Raw genomic sequence first — 26907 nt, 5'->3', positions numbered from 1 at the left:
AATAGATACTAAGAATTTAGGGGCCTTGAATACCAAACAGCTATTAGAATTTGTCACCAAAGAAACTCAAATAGAAGCAACTTGCAGGTGAATTCTGGATGTGGCTAAATGAAAATACTGGATTGCAGGAGTTTTCTCAGTGACCATAGGATTGGAAATTAGTCTTCTTGTGCTTGACTCCTGCTTTGCTGTGAAACCTAGGAAGACAGTTAACCTCTCTGTTACTGTCTTACCTGTTTACTTCACCAGAGATTATGAACATGATATGCAGTGATGAGTGAGAAAATATCTTGAAAATGGAAACTGTTGTATCATTTATGATATTATAATTACTAATTAATTTTGATTCATAATGCAGAGGTTCATTTTTCCTTAGCAAATGGACTCTTTCCTCTGTTAAGACAATATTTTTAAAAGACTCATTGTATTATTTATTTGAAAGTCAGAGTTACACAGAGAGAGAAGGAGAGGCAGAGGCAGAGGGAGAGAGAGAGAGAGAGAGTCAGTCTTCCATCTGCTAGTTCACTCCCTAACTGGCTGCAACGGCCGGAGCTCTGCTGATCCAAAGCCAGGAGACAGGAGATTCTTCCGGGTCTCCCACATGGGTGCAGGGGTCCAAGGACTTGGGCCATCTTCTACTGCTTTCCCAGGCCATAGCAGAGAGTGGGATCAGTAGCGGAGCAGCCGGGACTTGAACTGGCACTCATGGGATGCTGACACTGCAGGGAGCAGCTTTACCCACTATACCACAGCAGCGGCCCCGACAATGTTCTTTTGATAATACTTAATTAACAGAAACATCATGATTTTTCTACACATAAACAGCAAGTAACAGTGTTGCTGCTAGAGCCCAGCCCCAGGCAACCTGCTGTCCCAGATCTTCTGGTCACCTGAGTTTTGGGCCTGAATTTGGGTTGCAGGAGGCCTCACTTCATCTTCAACCTTGCACAACTGGACTCTTGCTCAGTGGAGTTGCTATTTTCTCTTCAAAGTCATTAAGAGAGATGACTTTCTAGCTTTAGTACATCTCTCTAGCTTCCTTACTGATCATGAACTTTTTCTTTCCATGTGGACTTTGGTATTTGGGTCCGAGCCTATATCCTATAAATTCTGTAGCTGACCTGACTACAGGTACAAGGGTGTCTCCTAGTTTATGTCTACACCCATAGGTACAGACCAACCTGAATCTCCAGGAAAACTCAGTTCTCTGATGGCCTCGGGAGCTGAGGAAATTGTTGTAGGAGATCCCTGCTCAGAGTGATCACAGAAAGCCAGTCACAGTCTAGAGGCTCAGGTCCAGGTCCTGTCTGAGGCACCAGTCTACTCTTTAGAGATTCTAACTCACATATATCCCTAAGACCAACCAAGAACAACCCAGAGCCCTCTGAGGGGGCCCTAGAACTGATAGGTATCCCAAAACATCTTCCAGACTGGGCTGCATGGCCATTAGTAGAACTTGGGAGACAGCTGTAATTGAGCTGCAGGGCCATTAGTAGATCTTGGCAGAGAGCTGTAATTATCTTGAGACGTTTGCTGCTCATCTCTGTCCCTGGAGTTTTTATGAGGCATGTTTGATGCATTGTGGACCTTCTGTGACAGAAGATTGCTGTCAGGAATTAGGGGCCCAACAGCTCTTTCCTAGGTTAGGACTGTCCTAACTCATAATTGTGCAGTCAATTTCATTCTTAGTAGGTTTCCTTGAAAAACTGCTGCCCATTTTAAGGCTCAACTCAAATATCCCTTTTCCCTTGCAGATTCCCATTTTTAACAGAATAAATTACTCCATAAAGTGCTATTTTGTACCATGAAACTTAACACACAAGCACCTAAAATATATCTGCTAATGTTTTAGAATAACTTGGTTCCTCAATTCATTTCTGCTGTCCCTGACAAATCAAGTGTTGCTTCAAGTGGCGGTGAACTGAGCCAAACTGTTCCTCCTTGCTCACTGAAAAGGTGAATACTCAAGAAAAAGTATTGCTGCTGCTCATGGTGGAAGCAGCGTTATTCCCTCCTCCTGACTTCACTCATAATAACTGTAGTCTGTCCAACTTCTCAGGGATTCCCAAGGAGAACTCTAGAAACTCAAAAGAGACCTTGTGCATCTGGCTAATGACATGTGGATCCTGAGAGCCTAGACTCCATCTCCTGGAATATGTACCCAGGATGAATAGAGCCAGGAGGCAAAGGGGTTCAAAGCAGAGGTCAAGTCCATTTCAGGTCCAAAGTGCAAGCATGAGGTGGACAATGAAGAACAAAGTTCAAAGTATAGAGGTAATATGATATTGGATGGGGATGAAGCTTGGAGTTGTAGGAAAGGAGCTAGAGGTTAAAAGTTAGGTAGGCAATGGGACCAAAACTTTTGTGGAGACTGGGAACTAGAGCTCTCTGTTCTTGGACTGCCTGATTTGCGTCTAGATATAGAACTGAGCCAGACGATGGTATCAAGTTCTGAGGATGTAAAAAAGGTTTCTTAAAATGTAATCCTTTCCCTTTAAGGAACCTATAGCCTAGCTAAATGAGAAGACTCTCCCTTAAAAAAAAAAAAATAGAGAATGGGGCTGGATTGCGCTGCATCAGATTAAACTGCTGCCTGCAATGCTGATATCCCATATGGGCACCAGTTTGTGTTCATATGCTTCTAATCCAGCTCCCTGCTAATGGCCTGGGAAAAGCATTGAAGATTACCCAAAAGCTTGAGCCCCTGCACCCACATAGGAGACCCAGATGAAGCTCCATAGCTAGTCCTTGCTGTTGTGGCCATTTGGGGAGTGAACCAGTGGGTGGAGGATCTCTCTTCCTCTCTCTCTCTCTCTCTCTCTCTCTCTCTCTCTCTCTCTCTCTCTCCCATCTCTCTCTTTCTGTAACTTTGACTTTCAAATAAATAAATATTTTAAGAGAGAGAGAGTGGAGCAAGAATTGATTGAATTTAGTTAAGGGCTTGGGCACTGGAATGAAGACATATAGAAAAGGATCCGATCAGGGCTGGTGTCAAGATGTAGCAGGTAAGGCTGATGCCTGGGATGCTGGCATCCCATATGGGCACCAGTTCCTGTCCCGGCTGCTCCATTTGTGATCCAGCTCCCTGCTAATGTGCCTGCAAAAGTAGCAGAAAATGGTCCAAGTGCTTGGCCCCCACTACCCTCATGGGAGACCTGGAGGAGACTCCTGATTCCTGGTTCCTGGCTCCTGGCCTTTGGCCTGGCCCCACACTGGCCATTGTGTCTATCTGGAGAGTGAACCAGAGGATCGAAGACTTCTCTGTCTCCCCCTCCTCTCTCTCTGTAACTCTGACTTAAAAAAAGAAAAAGAAGAAGAAAAGGGTTGGGTCAGTGTGGCTAAAGGCATGGAAAGGCTTTGTGGGCCTTGAAGCACAGGCTGTGTTCAGGGATCCCCTCACATGTCAGAAACCACAGGAAGTCTGTTGTCAGGTCACCATTAATGTGAGTGGTGGCATGGAAAACAGTAGAATGTGGCCTTAGCCTTAGTCCATTTAACTTTCTCCTTCAAAGCCTTATGAAGAAATTCCATTTACCATGGAACTATTTCGAGAATCCATACTTGAGCATGAGAAAGCCAAGAGCTCCCCAAACACTATTGTTTGGCAAAGGAGTAATAGACAGAAATGGCCACTGTAGCTATGAAGTGTGCATTTCACCACATTTGGATGACACAGGTGGGTTGCTGTTTGGAACTGGGCAAATTTCCCAGCTCCACCTGGAGCCTGACTCACCCTGTCTACCTCAGATGCACTTTCTGTGGCGTGGTTTTTATTCTACTACATTGCTTTCCACTGGTTGAAAAGATGACCTATCCACGCTGAATCCTGTGCAGGCATGTACCTTTTAGTACCAAATGGGAACCCCTCATCTTTTGGCACCTCCCTCCAGAATACAAAATTCTGCAATTGTCTCAACTGTACTTGTGTTAGGAAACATGCAGTTTTGAGTTTCTCCAAGGCATGAAGTAAGTAAGGCACCAATAATTGGCTTTCCTTTATTTGCTTTGGTCCCAGGAGAGAAATGGAAAAAAAAATTGCAATTTATTTTGTCTGGCTACATTAAGGGTAGACAGTGATAATTTGATTCCAGTAATGCTTTTTACCACTTCTTGTGCATTTTGACCACTTCTTCTAGTTGTGTCCCTGCCATAACTGTTAATCACTAATACTAAACTTGCTTCAAAAATATAAAAAAGTGCATGTCACCTAAAATCTCAATGGAATTACCTTTGTCACCACAAAATTTTCTATGACTTTCAAAGACTTTCAGAGTTATTAGCAATGAGTTGGAAAGTCCTGACAACTTATACGCTCACGTTTTGACTGACTTACTCTCACAAGACTTTTTGAGGGAGATTCTGCAATTAGATGTAAAGTGATGAGTTTGTTGATTGGATGGCTAACTGATTGATTCATTCAACACATATTTGATTGGCTATCTACTCTGTCATGCTCTGTTTTCACTGTTGGGATTAGACCAGTGAATAAAACAGAAACTTGTTCTCATTTGGTTGTAGAAGACAGTCAAAAAACAAAGATAGAGCAATAAATTATTTGAGCATGAGAAGACTGTGGAAAAAATAAATCAGAGCAGGGGATGTGGGCTGCTGGATTGGGGAGACACATAGGAGAAACGTTTCACTTTTAAACATTGTTGTGGGCCGGCGCCGTGGCTCACTAGGCTAATCCTCCACCTTGCGGCGCCGGCACACCAGGTTCTAGTCCCAGTCGGGGCGCCGGATTCTGTCCCGGTTGCCCCTCTTCCAGGCCAGCTCTCTGCTGTGGCCTGGGAAAGCAGTAGAAGATGGCCCAAGTCCTTGGGCTCCTGCACCCATATAGGATACCAGGAAGCACCTGGCTCCTGGCTTCGGATTGGTGCAGTTCCGGGCTTTGCGGCCAATTGGGGAGTGAACTGACGGAAGGAAAACCTTTCTCTCTGTCTCTCCCTCTCACTGTAACTCTAACTCTCAAATAAAAAAAAAAAAGAAAAAGAAAAAGAATGTGCCAACCAGGGGAGCATTAGATTCATAGACCTGAGGCCAGGAGGTACTTTGTGTGTTGAAAACGAAGCTGATGATCACATTAGCAAACATATATGCAGCATTTCCTATGTATTGGACATCGTTATGAGAACTTTATATGCATAGTCTCATTTCATTCTCTTTTTTCCCCCATTCTCCACTTGCAGAGGAAAAAACTGAGGCACAGATTACATAACTCTATCAAGGCTACTCAGCTAGAAAGTGGTGGAACCCAGGCAGTTTGGCTCAGAATCCATGCACTTAACTGCTCTGCTCTGCTGCCCATGTCTGCCTAATCTTTTGGAGACTTGGAGAGCGTTGCTCATCACATTGCACTGTGCCGCCTTACTTTTAGGAGAAAACACTTTTCTGATCTTTCCATTGACATTAGTTGTGCTTGTCCTGAGGCGCTGGTTTATTTAAGTCTAAGGAACATTGTGTCCTGTGACAGTGATTGCTGATTATGACTTTAATTTGGTCACTGAATATTTAAAGGCCCAGTTTGATTTCTTTTTGTTTCTTCATGTTGTGTTTTATATATCATTATAACTACCTTATATTCTTTTAGACACAGTGAATGATGAATGCCTAGAAAAGCATTTTTAAAAATATTTATTTATTTATTTAATAGGTAGAGTTACAGACAGAGAGAGGGAGAAAGGTCTTCCATCCACCGGTTCACTCTCCCAATGGCCACAATGGCCCGTGCTGAGTCGATCCAAAAGATGTGTCTGGATCTCCCACACAAGTTCAGGGGCCCAAGCACTTGGGTCATCTTCCGCTGCTTTCCCAGGCCATAGCAAGGAGCTAGATTGGAAGAGCAGCCAGGATATGAACTGGTGCTCATGTGGGATGCTGGCACCACAGACGGAGGCTTAGCCTACTATACCACAGTACTGGCCCCTAGAAATATGTTTTAAAAGACAATAGAGAGTACTTGGGCTCTGGGAGAAGCCACCCTCCAGGTTGGCTTTGCAGGAAAACAACTCTCATTTCTCCATTCTCCCAGCCACAGCCTTTCTCCCCATGCTCATCTTAGGGTTCCCCTCTGGAGCTTGGCAAAGAGGAATGAAACAGGCTTCTCTCTGAAACTGCAGTCCAAGTGGCCAGGAGATCACATAAACAGGTCACTATCTTCATCTACAAAATAAAAATAAAATACACTGCCTACTTACAGTCATGAGGACTAGACAGGATAATAATCACATATAAAGTGTATGGAGCATACATCTGATACATATAAAAACTGTGGGAATCTCAGCTGTTATTATTTAATGTTCTTTCATTTAAAATAAAAGTGAAAACCACTGAGCTGGGCTGAGATCTGGCTCTTTGTTGTCTCCAGCTGAAAGCCCTGTGGGGCCTCTCTGTCGTGCTGACCTCTCACATCTTGGCTTCCCAAGTAGATATGGCTTATTGGAAACCGAACCAAACCAATATGAATAGAGACTGAAACCAACAACCACAGGGAGGCTGCAATTCTGTAAAATCCTCAGTAATCCTTAGTGCAGGGTCTCACAGTGATAGCCTGGGAGAGAGGAGAATGAGAAGGGAGCTATCTCACAAACTACTTCTAGTTTGTAAGCTCATCTTCCCAAAGGGCTTTTGGTTGCTCAAGAATATCTATAGACTTCTTGGAAAATTGACATTTTTTAAAGATTGCTTGAAACTCTGCAAGAAGAAAATGATTTAGTTAAAAAGGCCTTGAAAGTCCAATTAAATATATTTTGTTAACTTTTTTAAAAATTTATTTTTAAGAGATATATATTTCAATTTTGTTTATTTATTTGAAAGGCAAAGTGACAGAGAGGGAGAGATGGAACAGGAGAGAGAGAGAGAGAGAGAGAGAGAGAGAGAGAGAGAGAGATAGGTCTTCCATTTGCTGGTTCACTTCCCAAATGACTACAACAACTGGAGCTGGCCCAAAGCAGAAGCCAGAAACCAAGAACTCTGTTCAGATCTCCCAAATGGGGGATGGGAACCCAAGCACTTGGGCCATTGTTTGCTGCCAGAATTAGCTGGATAGGAAGTTGAGGAGGGACTTGAACTCAGGCACTCCAATATGAGATGTGCACATACCAAGCAGTGGTTTAACCTACTATGCCACAGTTCCCACTCCAAATTTTTTAATTAAAAAAAATTTAGCAGACATAAAAATAGTGTATACTATGGATTACTATGCAGTGTTTCAGTACACATATACTTTGTGTAATGTGCATTCAGGGTAAATGTGTCTATTTCCTCAACCATTTAACATTTCTTTATGGTGAACACATCCAAAAGCCTATCTTCTAGTATTTTTATAGAGAAATATGCAGTACTTTAACATTGCTATGGTTACTACTATACATTAAAAGCCCAGAACTTCAATATAAATTTTAGCTGTGTTAGAATAAAGAAAACTTTAAAAGAGTGCACCTTTGAATCTTTTTCACCCCATAAGCATCTTGAACAAATACCCTTGAACCTCTGACCTCTGTGGAGAGGTGATGTTGTGGAAAAAGTGCAGTGGGTAGGTGGGGGACTGGCAGTTGCAGGCTGTGTGAACTTTGGTCAAGGTCACAGATTCCCTGTCCATAAAAAATGGGTAATATTTTTCTCACAAAGCTGTTGGGAAGTTTGAGGGGAATGATGGGTAGGAAGGCTCCTAGCACATAATAGACTTTCAGTGATGTCTGATATTTTTTGAAACCTTTTCTTCAATTATTTCACTTTCTGCCACATCATTACAATTGCTTACTTATGTGAAAATGTTATATCTAGTTGATGGATTATCAAAGCCCTTTGCTAACAGGTCTGTCTCCTACTGACTTTTCAAATTGCAGTCAGCATGTCAATTATGAGAAATAGGTGATTCAGCATCAGTATTGCTGAATGCCTTTAAAGTGGTTTTACGAAAATGCGTTTAAGTACTATGGTCTGAATATTCCCCAGACTTCACATGTTGGAAACTTAATCATGTTAACATCATGTTAATGGTATTTGGAGGCAGAGTCTTTTTGAGGTGATGTAGTCATAGAAGCTCTGCTCTCATGAATGGACTAATCCATTCGTGAATTAACAGATTAATGAGTTATTGAGGGAGTGGGTTAATTGTCAGGAGAGTGGATCTGTGATGATCTGTGCTACCTTGGGACTTTACAGAGTCCCCACTGCAAGGAGACCCTCATCAGAAGCAACAACTCAACCTTGAATTTGCCAGCTTCCAGAACTGTAAGAAATGTTTCTTTTCTTTATAAATTACCCAGTCTCAGGTGATCTGTTATAGCAGTAGAAAACAGATCTAGACATTGAAACTACACTTAAAGCTTTATTTTTTCATGTTTATATATAGGCAAATTACATAAGATGATAGTTTCTCATCTTTAAGGTTTTTTTAAATTATACAGTCAACACAAAAATGTGAAGATGAGGATAAAATCACTCATAATCCTATTGCCCCAAAATGATCAGTACTGACTTTTATTTTTTTCTGTTTTGATATGCATAGTTCTTTATATCACCTTTCTAGGTGAAAGTGTATCTTTTTTTAAAAAAGATTTATTTATTTATTTGAAAGGCAGAGTTACAGAGAGGCGGATAGAGAGATCTTCCATCTGCTAGTTCACTCCCCAGATGGCCACAATCACTGGAGCTGCACTGATCCAAAGCCAGGAGCCAGGAGCCAGGAGCTTCTTTTGGGTCTCCCACGCAGGTGCAGGGGCCCAGGGACTTGAGCCATCTTCTACTGCTTTCCCAGGCCATAGCAGAGAGCTGGATCAGAAGTGGAGCATCCAGGACTCGAACTGGTGTCCATATGGGATGGCGGCACTGTAGGCAGTGGCTTTACTTGCTACACCGCAGCACCAACCCCCAAAAGTGTATCTTAAATACTTTCATATTGTTGACTTTTAAAGTACTTTCATAATGGGCATTCTGGGATCATTTCTTAATTGACATATTAAGTTTCTCCGGGTTATTTCTATGAGAGATGTTTTTGAATGTGAACCTTTGTCTGCATTTATGATTATTGCCTGAAGATAAATTCCTAGAAGTAAAATTTTTGGTCAATATTCAGATATTTATGGTTGTATAACAAGCACCTTAAAATATAGTGACTTAAAACAAGAGAAGTCATTCATTTCCTGACAATTTTGAAATCGTAAAGATCTCTGGTAAATGATTTGTCTCTGGTTCATATGATGTTGGCTGGCGTGATTTAACTGGGGCTACAGATCCCCTCCATGGTGAGTCACTGATATGGCTGGCATCCTTAGTTCTGCCTCTTGGCTGCCTTACCACAGGGGTCTTCCAGGTTGGCTTCTTCTTCATTGGATTACAGGAGAGAGGAGAGAAGTTGCCAGGTCTTTTAAATGCAAGGCCCAGATCTAGCACAGTTTCTCCTCCCATGGAACCCCACTCCTCACTCTGGAGATGGTGACAAAGAGTTTGTGACCATAATGAGTCTACCACAGTTACAGAACACGTTGTTGAAGGGTCTTTATATATGTCAGGGGGCACTGTTGTTGTGCACCCAAGTTTTCTCTCATGAGTTTACAAAGGCTTTATCAGAGGAAGTTCTAAGTGGCACTCCAGGCAGGGATCTGGGTTGTGTGAGTGCTGTTATTCAACTCACCTCATTTAGTGTCAATTACACACAGGTAATTGTTTCCACAAAGTGGACAAACCAAGTCCCTTTTGAGAGAGAGAGTCTTCTATCCACTGGTTCACTCCCCAGATGGCTGCAAAGGCCGGAGCTGCACTGATCCAAAGGCAGGAGCCAGGAGATTCTTCTGGGCCTCCCATACAGGTGCAGGGGCCCAAGGGCTTGGACCATCTTCTGCTTTCTCAGGCACATTAGCAAGGAGCTGGATTGGAAATGGAGCAACCGAGACTTGAACCGGCGCCTATATGATATGCCGGCATTACAGGTGGCAGCTTTACTCACTATGCCACAGTGCTGGCTTGTCACATCACTCTTCTATGGCATGTGACAGTTTTCATAGGACTTTCATGTGTTTTGTCTCCATTGATCTTCACAGCCACCCTGTGAGGTCCCCATTTCAGGTGTTATTTCCCTTTTAGAAAGTCAAGGCTTGAATGGGTTGTAACTTGCCCAGTTACAAAGCAAGTGAGTGCCAGGCTCAGTTCCCAGTGGCTCCTACATGTCCCATCCAGAATTTTCCTATTGAGTTGGATGCTAACTATCCCCCAAGGACACTGAATAATTGCTCTAAAATGAAGAGACAAACACAGTGGTTCTTTTCTTTCCTGCATTAAAATGGGAAGCAGAGTGTAGTAATCAGTATGGACTCTGGAGTTGTTGCCCACATTTGGATCCTGGTTCCATCATTTGTCAGTTGTGTTCCCTGAGCAAGTTACTTAGCTTCTCTGTGCCTCAGTTACTTCATTGATACAGGAGAATAGCATTGGGAACTAACATATAGGGCTGTTGAGGGATTAAGTAGATCATCTTGACATCCAAGTGAGCACTGACCAAAGCCCCTTTTCTCATGGGGTGTTACCAAAATGTCTGTGCTGCTGGTCTTTCATCCTCAGGTTCTGGTTTCAGCAGGCCTGTTGTGTGAAAACAGTCTCCCATAGGAGAAAGACTCCTTCACATATGTGAACAGATGATGGTGTTGATTGCTTTTGTATTTAAAAAGAAAAAAATCATCTGTTAACTACTCTTAACATACTAGTACATCCCCACCCACCTTATATAACCTTTAAAAATTTGAATCATATTGAATAAAGACTATTTGTAATTTTCTTTCTTCGCTTGGTCTTTGCATCTCCTTAGTAATCCTAGCACTTACTTTTATGATTACATTGGATTCCATATATGGAGGTGCTATTATTTATTAACAATTTTGGGTGTGGGACGGTTAGTTTTATTTTCTTATTGTAAATAACACAACAGTAAACATCCTTTTACACAAATCCTTGAGATCTTCACTGATTATAGCCTTAGAATAAGTAATTAGAAGTGGAATTACTAAGTCAGGGAGATATGCAGGTTGAGAAACTGAACTGCCGCCTAGTTGTAAGTTTTGTCAATTTACAGCTCCCATCAACAGTGTATCCATCAGTGATCACATCATTCAAGGCCTTCCACATGATCTCCTGATGTACCCACTTGCTACCTTCATTCTAAATAAAGCTTCTACTTTAGGTTTGCCCTTGGTTCTAGTCACATAATAATACATTGTCTCCTAAACATTTCCAAGGGTACCATCTCCAGGGCTTGTCAAACATCTCTGAAAATATATTCCTGCTCTTCTTTCATCTCTGAGCCACATGTCATGAATTCAGATCCCACTCATCTGTAAACCTTTACTGATTTTCCAGTTTTGTTAACTACCCTGTGCCTCATAACCCTACATTATCTTTGTCACTCAGTTGTCACCTATCATATGCTGCCCTATCTGTGAATTATCTTTTTATGAATGTCTGTATTGTTTGCTGAAGGACTTGTATAGTGCAGAATTACACATACAAATCCCTTGTATTACCTATAATATACATATATGTGACTTTTGTGTAACTATATTGTAATACATATGAGTATATATATGTATAATATATATAAAAATGCTCCAAAGGAGATGATAATGGTCAATGGGTGGCACTCCATTTTCCAGTCACCAACAAAAACCAGGCATCCCTGTCCCAGACATCAAGGAGGCTTAGACCCCAACCTCCTGAATTTAAACCTCCTATGACCTATGCTTGTACAAAGAAAGAATAGTGATAGATTCTCTTTTCCATGTAGCATGTGAAGAATGGCTAGATTCAACCTTAAATTTAAAAATTGTGGTAAGAATAATCTGGCCAATGTCCAGAATCAAGAAACAAAGTCAATTTGACAATATATGTATACTGAAACAACAAAGCTAAATATTAGCCTTAAAAAAAAAAAAAAACCACTTAACCTGAATGATATAGGAAATCTAGATATTGAGAGTGACCAGAAATGAAAGATCTTCCCAGAAATGCTGTTTGAACAAATATTCAATAAACTACAATAAGTAGTAAGTAGCTATATAATGTAAATATACCACAAGAAACTAAAATCTGTTGCATTTAGATGTAAAAGTGATTTAAAAAATTTTTTTGACAGGTAGAGTGGACAGTGAGACAGAGAGACAGAGAGAAAAGTCTTCCCTTTCCATTGGTTCACCCCCGAATGGCCGCTGCGGCTGGCGCGCTGCGGCTGGCGCACCATGCTGATCCGAAGGCAGGAGCCAGGTGCTTCTCCTGGTCTCCCATGGGGTGCAGGGCCCAAGCACTTGGGCCATCCTCCACTGCCCTCCTGAGCCACAGCAGAGAGCTGGACTGGAAGAGGAGCAACAGGGACAGAATCTGGCGTCCCGACCAGGACTAGAACCTGGTGTGCCGGTGCCGCAGGCGGAGGATTAGCCTATTGAGCCGCAGCGCTGGCCAAAAAATATTTATTTTTAAAAAATATTTGAAAGGCAGAGAGAGAAGGGTCCTCTCCTCCATCTGCTGATTGACTCCTTAAATGCCCACAACAGTTAGACTAGGCCAGGCCAAAGCTATGAGTCAGGAACTCCATCTGGGTCCCCCATGTGTGTGGCAGGAACTCAAGTACTGAGCCATCAGTGCTGCTTCCCAGATACATTGGAGAACAGCAGGATTGCCCTGGAGTGGCCTGGATTTGAACGAGGCATTCCAACATAGGAGGCAGGCATCCCAAGTCATGGCTTCATTCACTTGACCACAATGCCTGCCCCCATCATTGGTTTTAAATCTATTTAACAATTCTGGTCATCTTACAAGACAAAGTATATGAGAAGACAGTTAAAAAGTGACACAACACTTTTCAGCTTAAAGAATCCATTGTTCCACTGGAGCATCATGACCACCCTTTCACATAGGTTCAATTGTATAAATAAGAATTAAAAATGCAGGGAATTAAAAACTTAGTTAAAGCCACACAATGAATAAGGGAAGGTCGCTCAATCTTACACCCAGCTCTTGGTCTGGTGCATTCTCAGTTGTAATCCATGCTTCTACTCTTCTATTGCATGTAAAGGACAGATTTCAGGTTTACAACCTGCACTTCATCATATTCTTTCCCTTCCTTTGCTTTTCTGCTCTGATGTTGCTTCATTTGTGAGTTCTTCCATGACTAGCTACAATTCTAGGGACATCCCACACCACTTCGTACATTTCCTGGTCTTTTTTTTTTCTTGCTTTTTTTTTCAAAGCATTCACCGCCATCTGACATATTGTGTATTTACTTGCCAATACTAACGAAGCTCTGCAAGGACAGGGGATTTTGATCTTTTCATCTAACTGTATTCTAGACCTGAGCAGTGGCTGGCACCTAGAAGACACTCAATAAATATTTGTAGGATGTATACAAATTATAAATAAATCCATGTATTTTCAAGTTTGAATTTGTAGCAGTTATAATTGACTTCTATGGCCATAGAGCCTGGACTTCCTGATTTCAAGTTCTGAGTTCTCCATTCATTCATTCATTCATTTACCCTATTTTGCCTTTCTTCATATACTTTAATACTGCCCCAAACTGTGTTTAATATATTTATTTATTATTTGTCTCCTTTCCTTATTCTAATATAAGCTGCAAGAGGATAGGGACTTTGCCCTATAAAGTACTATATTCTTGCATTGAGACCAGCGTCTGGCATAAAATAAGACTTCAAGAAATATCTAGTAAAATAATGAATTGAGAGGTATATTAACTTAAAAAACATTTGTTGAACACCAACTATAATACGACACAATATTTGCCTTTAGTCTCATGAGAGAGAAAAACAAGTCAACAAAAATTGCAGCACAGGTGAGATTAGCTATGAAAGGGACAAAACCTCTAGATGGACTCCTGTCCCAGTTAGGAGGGGGCAGGAGAGCTTTGCAGGTAGTGTTATCCTGAGTCAAGCTTGAAGAATGACCATATGTGCAAAGGCACTGGGCCAAGCAAGAACAGGGCAAAATATTGGAAATGCAAATGTTCTGAGATGGCAAGAGACTGGGACTCTGGGTTGGTGGGGAAAGGGTCAGTTGCTGAAAACCTAAGGAGCTGTTGGACTATTCTGAGATCAGTGGAGGATTCTAAACAGGGATTTGATATGATCAGATTCTCCTTATTATCCCGCAGTCAGCATTTGAGAGAAAGGACAAAGCAGCAGAAATCAATCCTTCTATTAGCTCCACCAAGTCAGCATATTGTAGGTTTGATTCATAACTGAACTCTTCAGTTGGTGAAACACAGACATGAGATGGGACTGTACTGCCCAATTAACCTCCAGCTTGGCTGGTGAAGAAACCCAATTATAGGGCCAGTCTTCTGTAAATGGCAGATTGGAATGTCTCTTGGCCCTGTGGAGACAGTCTAACCCCTGTACAGCTTTTGGTGAGAGTTTAATGATTGTCTTTGAAGTACCATCCAGAGGATTTCTCCCTACTGCAAAAAGCTCTCAAATATCTTGATAAGCTAGTAATTCACACTCAAAATAACTCTAAAAAGTAATAGGAAGATTAAAAACTCTCCTGTCCCCACTTCAATCAAACATACAATGTTAAGTAATACATAAAGATATTTCACTTAATACCAGGAGGATGTATTTTAAATAGTAAGGAGGGTAAGTAGAAAATGAAAATGATGGTATGAATTTTCATTACAAAATCGGCAGTTTCTTTTTTACAGGCAGAGTGGACAGTGAGAGACAGAGAGAAAGGTCTTCCTTTTTCCGTTGGTTCACTCTCCAAAGGGCGCTGCGGCCGGCGCACCGCGCTGATCCGAAAGCAGGAGCCAGGTACTTATCCTGGTCTCCCATGGGGTGCAGGGCCCAAGCACTTGGGCCATCCTCCACTGCCTTTCCGGGCCACAGCAGAGAGCTGGACTGGAAGAGGGGCAACCAGGACAGAATCTGGCGCCCCGACCGGGACTAGAACACGAGGTGCCAGCTCTGCTAGGGGAAGGATTAGCATATTGAGCCGCGGCGCCAGCCTAAAACCGGCAGTTTCTTGAGGCCAATGCCAATGTGTGTCAACAAAGTCAACCTTCCCCTAAGTATTACAGGAAGAGAAGCAATAGAGGGCTTCCAGTGTATGTTGAGGGAGGGGGGATCTATGTTTTTTGGGGAAATTCCCAGCAAAGTGATAGAGAAAGCTTGGTGAAGAGTGTTCATTCATTCAGCAGCCCTTTGGTTGGCCCTGTGTGTGAAAAGCATGATGTTAACTGTGTACCTAGTATGCGAAAGGCTGTGCATTATTAAATAGATCTCACACTAATTAATTTTTTTACTCAGGTGAAATTCACATAACATAAAATTAACCATTATAAAATGAATATTCAGTAGCATCTACTGCATTCACAAACCACCCCCTGCCCTTCCTACTATCACTTTCTGTCTCTGTACACCTACCTATTTTGGATATTTCATGTAAAAGTAATTACACAATTTGTCATGTTTTATGTCTTCCTTCTTTATTTTAGTTTAATATGTTTGAGCTCATTTACCTTGTGACATATATCAATACTTCCTTCCTTTTTCTGGTCAAGTAATTTTAATATATAATAAATGAGAATAATTAAAAAGTTTGTGGAAGAATAGAATTAAAAGTTCTTTTGCAATATTTTTGAAATCCATGCATTTTTTTCATAATATGAATTTTCCATGAGGTTTTTGAAGACCCCTCTTATGCATGGATTTCAATATTTTTTGTACCAAAGTGAACCAATTTTTACTTCTGTTTTTCTAGAAATGATTTGACGCACCCTTGTATATATTACACAATTTGTTTACCTGTTGGTGGATATTTGGGTTGTTTCCACTTTTTGCCTTTTGTGAATAGTGGTTCTATAAATATTTACATATATGTCATTGTCTAAACACTTATTTTCAGTTGTGGTCAGCATATATTGCCCAGACAGTTTTTAAAGTATGTTTATGTATTTATATTAGAAAGGCAGAATGACAGGGGCCGGCGCCATGGCTCACTTGGCTAATCCTCCACCTGTGGCGCCGGCATCCCATATGGGCACCAAGTTCTAGTCTCAGTTGCTCCTCTTCCAGTCCAGCTCTCTGCTGTGGCCTGGGAGTGCAGTGGAGGATGGCCCAAGTGCTTGGGTCCCCACACCCGCATGGGAGACCAGGAGAAGCACCTGGCTCCTGGCTTTGGATCCGTGCAGCACCGGCCGTAGCGGCCATTTGGGGAGTGAATCAACAGAAGGAAGACCTTTCGCTCTGTCTCTCTCTCTCACTGTCTGTAATTCTATCTGTAAAAAAAAAAAAAAAAGGCGGAATGACAGACAAAAGGAGAGGGAAAGAGATCCAGAGCTCTCGATCTTCCATCCTCTGGTTCACTCTGCCAATGCCCATAACATCCAAAGCTGGGCCAGCCTGCAACTAGGAGTCAAGGATCTGGGTCTCTCATGTGAGTGGTAGAGATCCAAAGATTTGACTCATCACCTGTTTCCTCTCAGGGTAATCATTACTAGGCAGACTTCATCCCAGACCCTTGGATATGTATGGGATGTGGGCATCCCAGTCAGTGGCTTAATGTGATACACAACAATATCTGCCCCTGTCCAGCTGACTTTTGACAAATAAGCAAAGCAGTTTTATGAAGAAAATAAATTCTTCTCAACAAATGGTGCCAGTGGAATTCCAGAGGCAAAATATAAACCATAACCTAACCCTAATCCCATATACTAGAGTTAATCCCAGATGGATGATTGACTTATTGTAAAATGTAAAACTACTAAAACTTCTAAAAGAAAACATAGGAGGAAATCATTTAGACCTGGGACTGGGTTAAGAATTATTACAGATGACACAAAAAGCAACATTTCTAAAAGGAAAAGTTGATAAGTGAGTCTACATCAAAATTTAAAACTTCTGTGCTGCAAAAGTCCCAGTTATGAGGAAGAAAAACAAATTACAGACTAAGACAAAACATTTGTAAATCATATATTTGTTCAAAAGTCTCTTGTTATGAATTTATATCCAAAGAACTCTCAAACTAAATAGTAAAAAAACCAAGCAGTCCAATTAAGTTAACAGATATTTCACTAAAGAGGTGGTACAGATTGCAAGAAAGCACATGAGAAAATATGTTCAACATTGTTACCCACTAGGAAAATGCTCATTTAAACCACAAAATATCACAACTCACCTGTCACATGACATATAATAGCCATAATACCATTCTGCTTGAGAGAATGCAGAAAAACTGGATTTCTCATACATTCCTAGAAATGTCTGTTGACACAGCCACCCTGCAAAGATTGTTTTGCAGTTTCTTATAAATCTAACTCCAAACTGACCATAATGACACAACAATGGCTCTCTTGGACATTTATTCTGAAAAAATGAAACATATCCACCCAAACGTCAATAAGTACATATTTATAGCCGCTTCATTTGTAATAGCCTAAAGCTGGAAATAGCTGAGCTCAGGTACATCTTTACAATGGAATACTACTCAGCAATGAAAAGGAATCGAAAAGTGTGGATGGATCTGAAGGGCATTATATGGATGAAAAATGAAAAAGTCCAATCTCAAAAGTTTGCTCACTATATAACTGCATTTATACGAGATTCTTTTAAAAACAACAAAATTAAAGCGAGAGCAGACTAGTGGTTGTGAAGGGGCAGGGACAAGCATGGAGACTGAGTAATGGGAAAGTCTGAGGGGGCTTCTTTGTGGCAATGGAACAGTTCTGAATCTTGTTTGCGGTGGTGGCTACATATATGTACATATGGGATAAAATTGAATAGAGCTACACGTACACAAACATAAGTAAATGAGTTCAATGCAAAAATGGGTGAAAATTGAATAAGGTTTATGATCTAGTTAGCAGTATTATACCAATGTCAGTTTTTTGTTTTGGTGTTGTATATAAGGTATTACCAATGAGGGAAGCTAGGTAAAGAGTATAATGACTCTATTGTACTATCTTGGAACTTCCTGTAGATCTATAGTTATGTCAAAATAAAAAGTTAAAAACATTTTGATGAATAAAAGTGCTCATGAAAATACTTAGAAACATCTGTATTTTATTACTAATTTGAATAAAGGCAATGATGAATTTTAATCAAAGTGTGATGTTAGATCATGTTGCATATTTTAGATGAGTAAGAAACTCTTGTCCAATAGGTGCTGAAAGGAGGTGGGGAAGATAGCTTAGAAAGTGATACCTTTTTTTACTAGGAAGTGAGCACATATAAACAAATATCTATGATCCCTGAATCAAATGAATTGGGTAATTTTAAGCAAAATGTGCAGAAATTTACAGGGAAGATGTTTTAAAGTGAGACTAGGAGAAAATTTCTTGGAGGAGGTGACTTTGAAAGTTTCTCTTCCAAAGATGCATTTGATTCTGAAAGTACAGAAGAGAGTAATGAATTTTCCATGGACATCTTAGATTTTTTTAAAAAGTTGTATATTCATTTTCATTTTATCTGAAAGGCAGACACACACACACACAGAGAGAGAGAGAGAAAGAGAGAGAGAGATCTGAAGCCAGGAAACCAAAACTCAATATGGGTCTCTCACATGGGTGTAACAGGGACTTATATACTTGAGCCATCATTTGTTGCCTCCCAAAGTGAGCATTAGCAGGAAGCTGGTATCAGAAGCAGAGCCTGAACTTGAACCCAGACACTCCTATGTGGGATGTTAGTGTCCCAAGCCACATTTTAATCACTGCAAAAACAAATGCTTGCCTCATCTTACACTTTTCTAATTGGTATTTTCTGAACCAATCATCTACTTTCTCCCAAACTTTGTGCTTTCATACCTTTAGCTTCTGAAACTAGATATGCTTATTTATGGTAAATAGAACAGGGGATTAACTTGAAATGTACTTGGGTTGAATTTCAAAGCAAGATTAGAGTTAGTTCAGAGGGAAGTTCCTCTTCTATCGAGAGAGTATTACTTCAAGTCCTGGGTCCTCCTGCTATTTGCTAGAAGATACTAACCTGAAATCATGTAGCTGGAAACCCTAACAAAATGAGTTTTTCTTCTAGCCTAGCAGTTTTTTGTTAGAAAGAACTGGAAAAATGAATTGAATGAAAGCCAAGTATTGCTGACAAATAAGGAAGGTAGGAGGGACACAATGAGCCATGTGCAGTAATAGAGTCTTTTCTTGCATTTACTTATTGAGCTGCAGCCCAGAGGAAGCAAATCAAAGGAAAACTAAGTGCCAGATAGAAATAGACTCTGAGCACAGGCAATTTATTCCAACGTTTGCTGTAATGAGGAACTTAACATTTACCTTGGTCTTGCTCTACTTTATTGGCAAATATAACTATATTATTAACTAATGAAGTTTTACTCTATCTTTGCAGACACTAATTGATACTTTAAGAGAAGATTGAAATAGCCCTTTAAACTCTCTGTGGAGAAGAGATGTCCTCACTGAGACAACTGTTAAGAATGCCTGTTCAATTACAGAGACATTCCCAGACATTTAGGCTAAAAAGAGCCCTGAAGATTGTCTTACTTGATAGCCCCATTTCACAGGTGGGAAGACTGCCACCAGAAGAAAATCCTCCTTCCTCACAGAGTAAGTCCTTTTCAAGATATTCTTTCATTCACTTGTTTGGTTGGTTGTTCACACAGTATTTCCTGAGCATGAATGAATCAGAAATTGTTCTGAGTGCTGGAGATATAGGGACACACCCCTAGGGAGCTTATATAAATATGTATGTGAGGGAGGGAATAGAAAATAAAAACTACATAGATTAATTGACTGTTTTCCCACAGTGATAAGCATGCTAAAGAAGAGGGAACTCTTTGAGAGGCAGGAAGGTTTAGGGAGGACTTTTTCAAGGTGATGACATTATGATGAGGTCTGAATGATTAAAAGAAGCCATCTGTGTTAGGGGAGGGGTTGGCACTGTGGTGTAGCAGGTAAAGCTACCGCCTGCAGTGCCAGTATCCCAAATGGGCACTGGTTCTAGTCCAGGCTGCTCAACTTCTGATCCAACTCTCTGCTAGAGAAGAGAAGTTCTACTGGCCTGAGAAGGCAGTAGAAGATGGCCCAAGTCCTTGGGCTCTTGCACACACATGACAGACCTGGAAGAAGCTCCTTGCTCCTGGCTTTGGATCGGCCCAGCGCCGGCCGATGCAGTAATTTGGGGAGTGAACCAGCAGATGGAAGACCTCTCTCTTTCTGTCTCTCCCTCTGCCTCTCTATAACTCTGACTTTACAAAAAAAAAAAAGAAAAAAGAAAAAGAAGACGATAGTAGGGGAAGTTATTATGGGTAGAGAAAGAGCCAAGGCCCTGAGGCATGAAGATGATTGATAGGTTCAGAGTAGGAAACCACCTTGTACTGGGAGAGAGGTGTGCTCCTAGGTGGAGAACTCTTGCAGGGCTGGGATCCTGCAGAACTTGAGGGCCAAGGTAAAAGCTTTTGAGGGCTGTTGAAGGTTTAAATAGAGGAGTTGAGAGATCTGACTTGTATTTTAAAGAAATATTTTGCTATGAATTTTAAAAGCAGCAGCTTTGGGAGTGGAGGCTGACCCTTTGTTTTAGATAGTATCAACCCTTCTAAATGGATGGATGCTACAGTCAATGAATAGGTTAGCATAAGGCAAAGAAAATTATAGGATATGCAAGTATACTTCAAAGAGTCTCAAAAATATTTTTTAATGTACAGGTAGGGAAACTGGATCCGGATAGGATCACTTACTTGCCTGAGGGCAAACAATGACAAGATCATAACTTTAAAAATAATTGTTTAAATCCTTTTCCCCCCATTTATCTGAAAGGAATAGAGACAAGAGATAGATCTTCCATTCTCTGATTCACTCCCCAAATGCCTGTAACACTGGAGCTGGGCTAGGCTGAAACCAGGAACTCCAAGCCTAATCTGGTTCTTCCACATGGGTGGCAGGAACCCAAATACTTAAGTCACCATCTGTTGTCTCCCAAGGTGCTCATTAACAGGAAGGTGGACTCAGAAGTGTAGCCTGGACTCAAACCAGGCACTCTGACATGGGAGGTGGGCATTTTAAACTGTGTCTTACCTGCTTTTCCAAATTCCTATCCCAAGATCATAATTTGGAATGCAGATATTTGAACTTCTATCCAGAACTCTTACCTCTATATTATGAAAGTACTTCCAAAAGTTTGTGAGACATAGGATTAAAAGATTTTTATTTTGGTGCAAAAATTTTTTTGAAATCCACATTTAGTTTTTTCATTTCTGTAATCTTTTTGGACTCCTCCCATATGCTTGAATCTCAAAATTCTTTTCCACCAAAATAAATTTATGTTTTAATTATATTTCCATGATTTTTTGAAGAGCACTAATGTATTTGCAATCATTACCAATATTTACCATGTGATTATGTTATAATATTGAGTCCTGAAGAATTTTTGACTGTAAAAGCGATGTCTTTGCCAGGAGATAGTTCACCATCTTCCCCTCTAAGCTAAGCAAGTTAGATTCAAATATAATTTCAAATATAATTTCAAGCCAAGAACAAGAAAATACATCTCATATAAAATCCCAGACCAGGGACTGGCACTGTGGCACACACAGTAGGTTAAGCCACCGCTTGTGATGCTGTTATCCCATATCAGAGTGCTGGTTCAAGTCCCAACTGCTCCACTTCTGATCCAGCTCCCTGCTAATGTGCCAGAAAAGGCAGCAGATGATAGCCCAAGAAACTGCACCACTGCCACCCATGTGGGAGACTTGAATAGAGTTCTTGGCTGCTAGCTTCAGTCTGGCCCAGAACTGATTGCTATGGCAATTTGGGGAGTAAACCAGCAAATGGAAAATTTCTCTGGCTCTTCCCAATAAATAAATTTCTCTGCTTTTCCAATAAATAAATCTTTTAAAGAAAGAATAACAATTCTCTTAAAAAAAAAACAAAAAACAAACAAAACAAAACCAGATCAAGATCAGGTCTCTTTTGAAATGTAGTATTTAACAATTTCTCCATGAATGCTAGAGCATTGAAAGCTTTGGTGTTTCTTTCATAGGGAAATCAGGTTAAATTTAGCTCCAGATTTTAGGGTCTTCATGGAAGTGAAAGATGAAGAGGCTTCTAACCAGCAGTAAGACTTCTGTAACTGGATACAGGGCAAAACAACTTTCTTTGGGTGTGTCTTGTGGCAAAGAAATATAGCAGGCTTTGGCTAATGGATAGAAGGCTGGTAACCAGCTGGAGTAGTGGGAGGGAGGGTGGAGGATAGCTTTGTTGTGAATTCTGATTTGGCAGGAAACTATTCTATGACTTGCTTGCCCCACCTCTGTTCTGAAAGTGGGAATGGTATGCTTGGGTGTGGACTCTGTGCACACCCAACAACCAGAGTAGAACCTTTATCAAAGAAGGCAAATTTCTCCCTGATATGACTCCAATAACATGGCTACCCAAGGACCAGGTCATCTTTTTTCCAAAGAGGAAGGAGGAAACTCTGTCTAACCAGCATGGCCAATATGGTGACAAGGCATGAGTCACATGCTGATTAGATTAGGTTCATCTGACCTGTGAGTGAGTGTGAGTTACATTTCATATAACCCTATAATCATATAATCATATAAAAATTCCTATAATTTTGCACAACCCTAGGAGTCATTTATGCAAAACGTAAAAAAAAAAATAGACACACTGAGTTAAAGGTCTTGGAGTGGAATGATATTTTACTTTTCTTCTGTATTTTCTCCTCTCTCTTCCTTTTATTCAAATAGGTAGTTAAGTCTGTTCTATGCTTTTTTGGAGAAATAATACTGGGTGAGAAGCAGAAACCATCTACATGGTTTCCTGGCTTTGGGAGCATGAGTGGAGAGAGTGTGGGCCAGCTCAGAATCAGCCCTTAAGGCATTCAGGTCTGGCTGAAAAGCCCATGAGAGTATTTCAGGCATGGAAAGCCAAAACACTCTGGCAAACAAACAAAAAAACAAACACCTAAATGAAAGATCTCCGTGATTGAGATCCCAATGGAAAGAATAAGTCATCAAAGAAGGAGGTACCTTTCTCTGAAGGGAGGAGAGAACTTCCACTTTGACTATGACCTTGTTCAAATATGATCAGAGTTGGCAAATTCAAAAGGCTTCCATAGCCTTGGCAGCTCATGACAAGAGCCTAGGGTGATTACTGACACCATAAACAAGAGAGTCAATTTGTTAAGTCAACAACAGGAGTCACTGTGCACTTACTCCTCATGTAGGATCTCTGTCCTTAATGTGCTGTACATTGTGATTTAATGCTATAACTAGTACTCAAACAGTATTTTTCACTTTATGTTTCTGTGTGGGAGCAAACTGTTGAAATCTTTACTTAATATATACTAAATTGATCTTCTGTATATAAAGAGAATTGAAAATGAATCTTGATGTGAATGGAAGGGGAGAGAGAACGGGGGGTGGGAGGGAAGTTGTTGTGGGGGGAGAAGCCGTTGTAATCCATAAGCTGTACTTTGGAAATTATATTCATTAAATAAAAGTTAAAAAAAAAAAGAGAGAGAGAGAGAGAGTATGGGCCCGAAAGCACAAAAATAACATGTTGGCCCAAATCCCTATAGAAAAAAAATATTTCTCTGAGGCCAGAGGTATTGCCTAGTGCTAAAAGGAAGGGATGTGAGAATAGGGAGGTCTCCAGTGTCTTGGGACAGAGAAGAACTAGTCCCCGAATCTTTCAATATTGATTTCTCCATTCAACTCCTTTCGTACCAGGCACTGTTCTGTGTGCTATCAATGAATAGATAAAGATTCTTGACCTCACAGAGCAATCTAGTGACAATTGAAACATACGAGATTCTTAAACGCTAGACACTAAATGCTTGGCATATGTTTTCTTCTTACAACAACTCCTTGAGTTAGATACTGTATTCTCAGCTTACAGTGGAGGTAAGTGAGACATAAAGTGGTTACACAATTTGCTGATCTCACAGCTAGTAAGTAATAGAACTGGAATTTGAACTCAGATAAACTCACTTAATTTCCCTTAATTGCTATGGTACACTGTTGCATAATTCCTAGGCATAGCTTTGGGAGGATGGAAAGACATTAGAGTTGAGAAGACTCTCATGTCCCAGATAGATTATGGAAAACTGTGGAAAGACCCTGAAATTCTAGAGGTCTCCACTGGGATGATGGATGTCTTGGAGGCCTTCTACCTTGACCTAAGATTCTGGCAGAGCAGCTCAACTAGAGGTGATAAGCCTTGAGGCCTGAGACTGTTTCCTCCTTGCCCAGCAGGATGGAAGCTCAAAACAGAAATTGTTAAAAGAATAAAGGTAGTAATGTAAAAAGAATGAACACATAAAATATAAAGAGATTAAATACTTTTTCAGCTCTGAGTTTATGGACAAATATCCAGTGGCTACTCTGAGTAGGGCTAAAGAGAGCCATGTGTGGCTGGAGGGAGGAGTTAGTAATTCTAATTTCCACACCACATTTCTATTCACTGTGGCCGAGCAGCACAGCGGGTTAAGCTGCTGCTTACAATGCTAGCATTCCATATGTGAGTGCTGGTTGAGTCCCAGTTACTCCACTTCCAATTCAGCTTCCTGCAAATACTCCTGGGAAGGCAGTAGAAGATGTCCCAAATGGGTCCCTGCCACTCATGTGGGACACATGGAGACAATTCCTATTCCTGCCTTCAGCCTGACCCTGATCTGGCTGTTGAGGTCATTTGGGGAGTGAATTAGAGGATGGAAGATTCTCTCTTTCTCTGTCACTCTGCCTTTAAAATAAGTGAATAAATCTTTTTTAAAAAACATTTTATTTAATGAATACAAACTTCATGCATTTCTTAGGTACAATTTTAGGAATATAGTGATTCTTCCCACTGTGCTCGAAATCCCACCTACACTCTCACCCTTCTTCTTCCTCCCTCTCCTATTCCCAGTCTTATTTTGTACTAAGATCTATTTTCAATTAACTTTATGCACAGAAGAGTAAGTCTATAGTTAGTAAAGAGTTAATCAATTTGTGTGATAAAAGAATAAAAAGGAAAAGAAAAATAAAAAAAAGAATGAAACTTTTTCAACAGTTGAGACAAAAGCTGTTCAAAGTCAATTGCATCTTGATGTTAATTAATGAATAAATCTTAAAAAAATTAAGGACCTAAGATTTTAAGGTTGCTGCTGTTGAAAGCTTAATCAAGTCATTTTTGTAGAAAAATGAGTTGTTTGAATTCTATATGGGAGCAGTGAACTCTGTGACTCACATCCTATTTTCAAAACTAAATGTACAACATGTAAATATAATTACTCCCTAATTAGTGCAAATATATCAGATTATTTGGCCTCTTAACTAAATATAAACCAGAATCAGGTTTAGAATTAAACTTCACAGAGTTGGTGTCCTGAAATGCTTACACTGGGGGATTTTCAGATCTGCCCTACTTGTTACAATCAGGAGACTTACTACTTGAGTAAAATGCTCCTGTCCACAAAGGTGAAGAGATGTTCATGTTCTCTCTGTTAAAAAAAGTAATCGGAAGTCACTGCTAGTGCAGTGGTTTTTGAAGTTAACGTTCCTTAAGGGGTGAGTCTGTTTCCTTTGAATCACATTCAGCAATTCATCTAGTGCTCTAAACTCTCTCTGTAGTTTCTAAAAAAAGATTTATTTATTTTGAAAGTCAGAGTTACAGAGAGAGGGGAAGATGGAGAGAGTGAGATCTTCCACCCACTGGTTTACTACTCCCCAGATGGCCGCAACAAGTAGGGCTAGGGCAGGCTGAAGCCAGGAGCCAGGAGCTTTATCCAGGTTCCCCGTGCGGATGGCAGAGGCCCTAACATTTGGACCATCTTCTGCTGCTTTTCCCAGTCCATTAGCAGGGAGCTGGACCAAAAGTAGAGCAGCAGGGGTATCAACTGGCATCATATGGGTGTAGCTTTACTCGATATGCCACAATGCTGGCCCCTAAACTCTATATTTTTAAAATCAAGTTGGATTACTACAGATAGCATATTCTGACTCAATTTGCTTTTATAAAAATTAGTCTCTACAGCCTGTAATTGAATAGCATGCTCTTGTTTTTCTTGAGATTTTAAGAATGTCTCTATAAAACTGCTGTTTGAAGACATTAGATGTTTTCTTACAAATTTTCATTAATGCAGAAATCCAAATGTGTTGTTCCTTGTTGTTTTCCTTTGATGACAAGCAGGGAGAAAATGTGGTACACACTCACTTGCCATCTGCTTCCTTCTTGTCTCCCAAGGATCAGGTCTCTGAAACCATGCTTTCTGCTCTCAGCACTCACACCACTCAGGGGAACAGTGACTTCTGATTTTCTATACTCCCAGTTCAGCTCATATCCCAGGTGCTGAGTGGATGTCTTACTCTTCCCTCTTTGTGCCCATACAGAAATTCACACCCATTGCCTGTCTCTTCCTTGCCCTCTGAATGAGTCTAGGGCATGTGGTGGTCCACAGTGTCACATGAGGTCGGAGGATAAAGAAGCTGTATTAGTTATCCATTTCTGCTGTAATAAATCACCACAGATGGCTTACAGCAATGTAAATTTATCCTTTGCAGTTCTGGAGGTCACTGGTCCATCCAGTTTCACCAGCCTAAAGACAAAGTGTCAGCATGGCTGGTTGTTTCCTTCAGGAATTATTTCCTTGCCTCTTTCCTTTCTGGCAGCTGCCTGTCTTTGACTTGTGGCCCCTTCCTCCCTCTATAAAGTGCATCATTTCAGCCTCTGCTCCTGACATCGAATTGCCTTCTCTCTGAGTCTGACTCTGTCTGCCTCTCTCTTACAAGGACAATTGCAATCACATTTTGCCCACCTGGATTATCCAGAATAATCCCATATCTCAAAATCATTGACTTAATCACATGTACAAAGTACCGTTTGCCCTATAAGATTCACATATTCATAGGTTCTGGGATAAAAAGGTGGATATATTTGGGGAACCAATTTTTTTCCCACAAAGT

At 40.7% G+C, this 26907-nt stretch overlaps 1 long non-coding RNA gene across 1 annotated transcript in view; it reads left to right on the top strand.

The window, feature by feature from the left end:
* Positions 1-26907, top strand: part of LOC149127086 (uncharacterized) — a 97363-nt gene that overhangs the window by 5290 nt on the left and 65166 nt on the right. Inside the window, exon 2 of the long non-coding RNA XR_016232596.1 lies at positions 19353-19570. This is a non-coding gene — a long non-coding RNA (uncharacterized LOC149127086). The remainder of the gene's footprint in view (positions 1-19352; positions 19571-26907) is intronic.

This window comes from Oryctolagus cuniculus, chromosome 4 (genome assembly GCF_051225735.1).
Source record: "Oryctolagus cuniculus isolate XC-2025 breed Fujian yellow rabbit chromosome 4, ASM5122573v1, whole genome shotgun sequence".
In the NCBI taxonomy this organism is placed as follows: Eukaryota; Metazoa; Chordata; class Mammalia; order Lagomorpha; family Leporidae; genus Oryctolagus; species Oryctolagus cuniculus.
The sequence above is the reverse complement of the archived record's forward strand: the minus strand, read 5'-3'. Positions and strand labels throughout refer to the sequence as shown.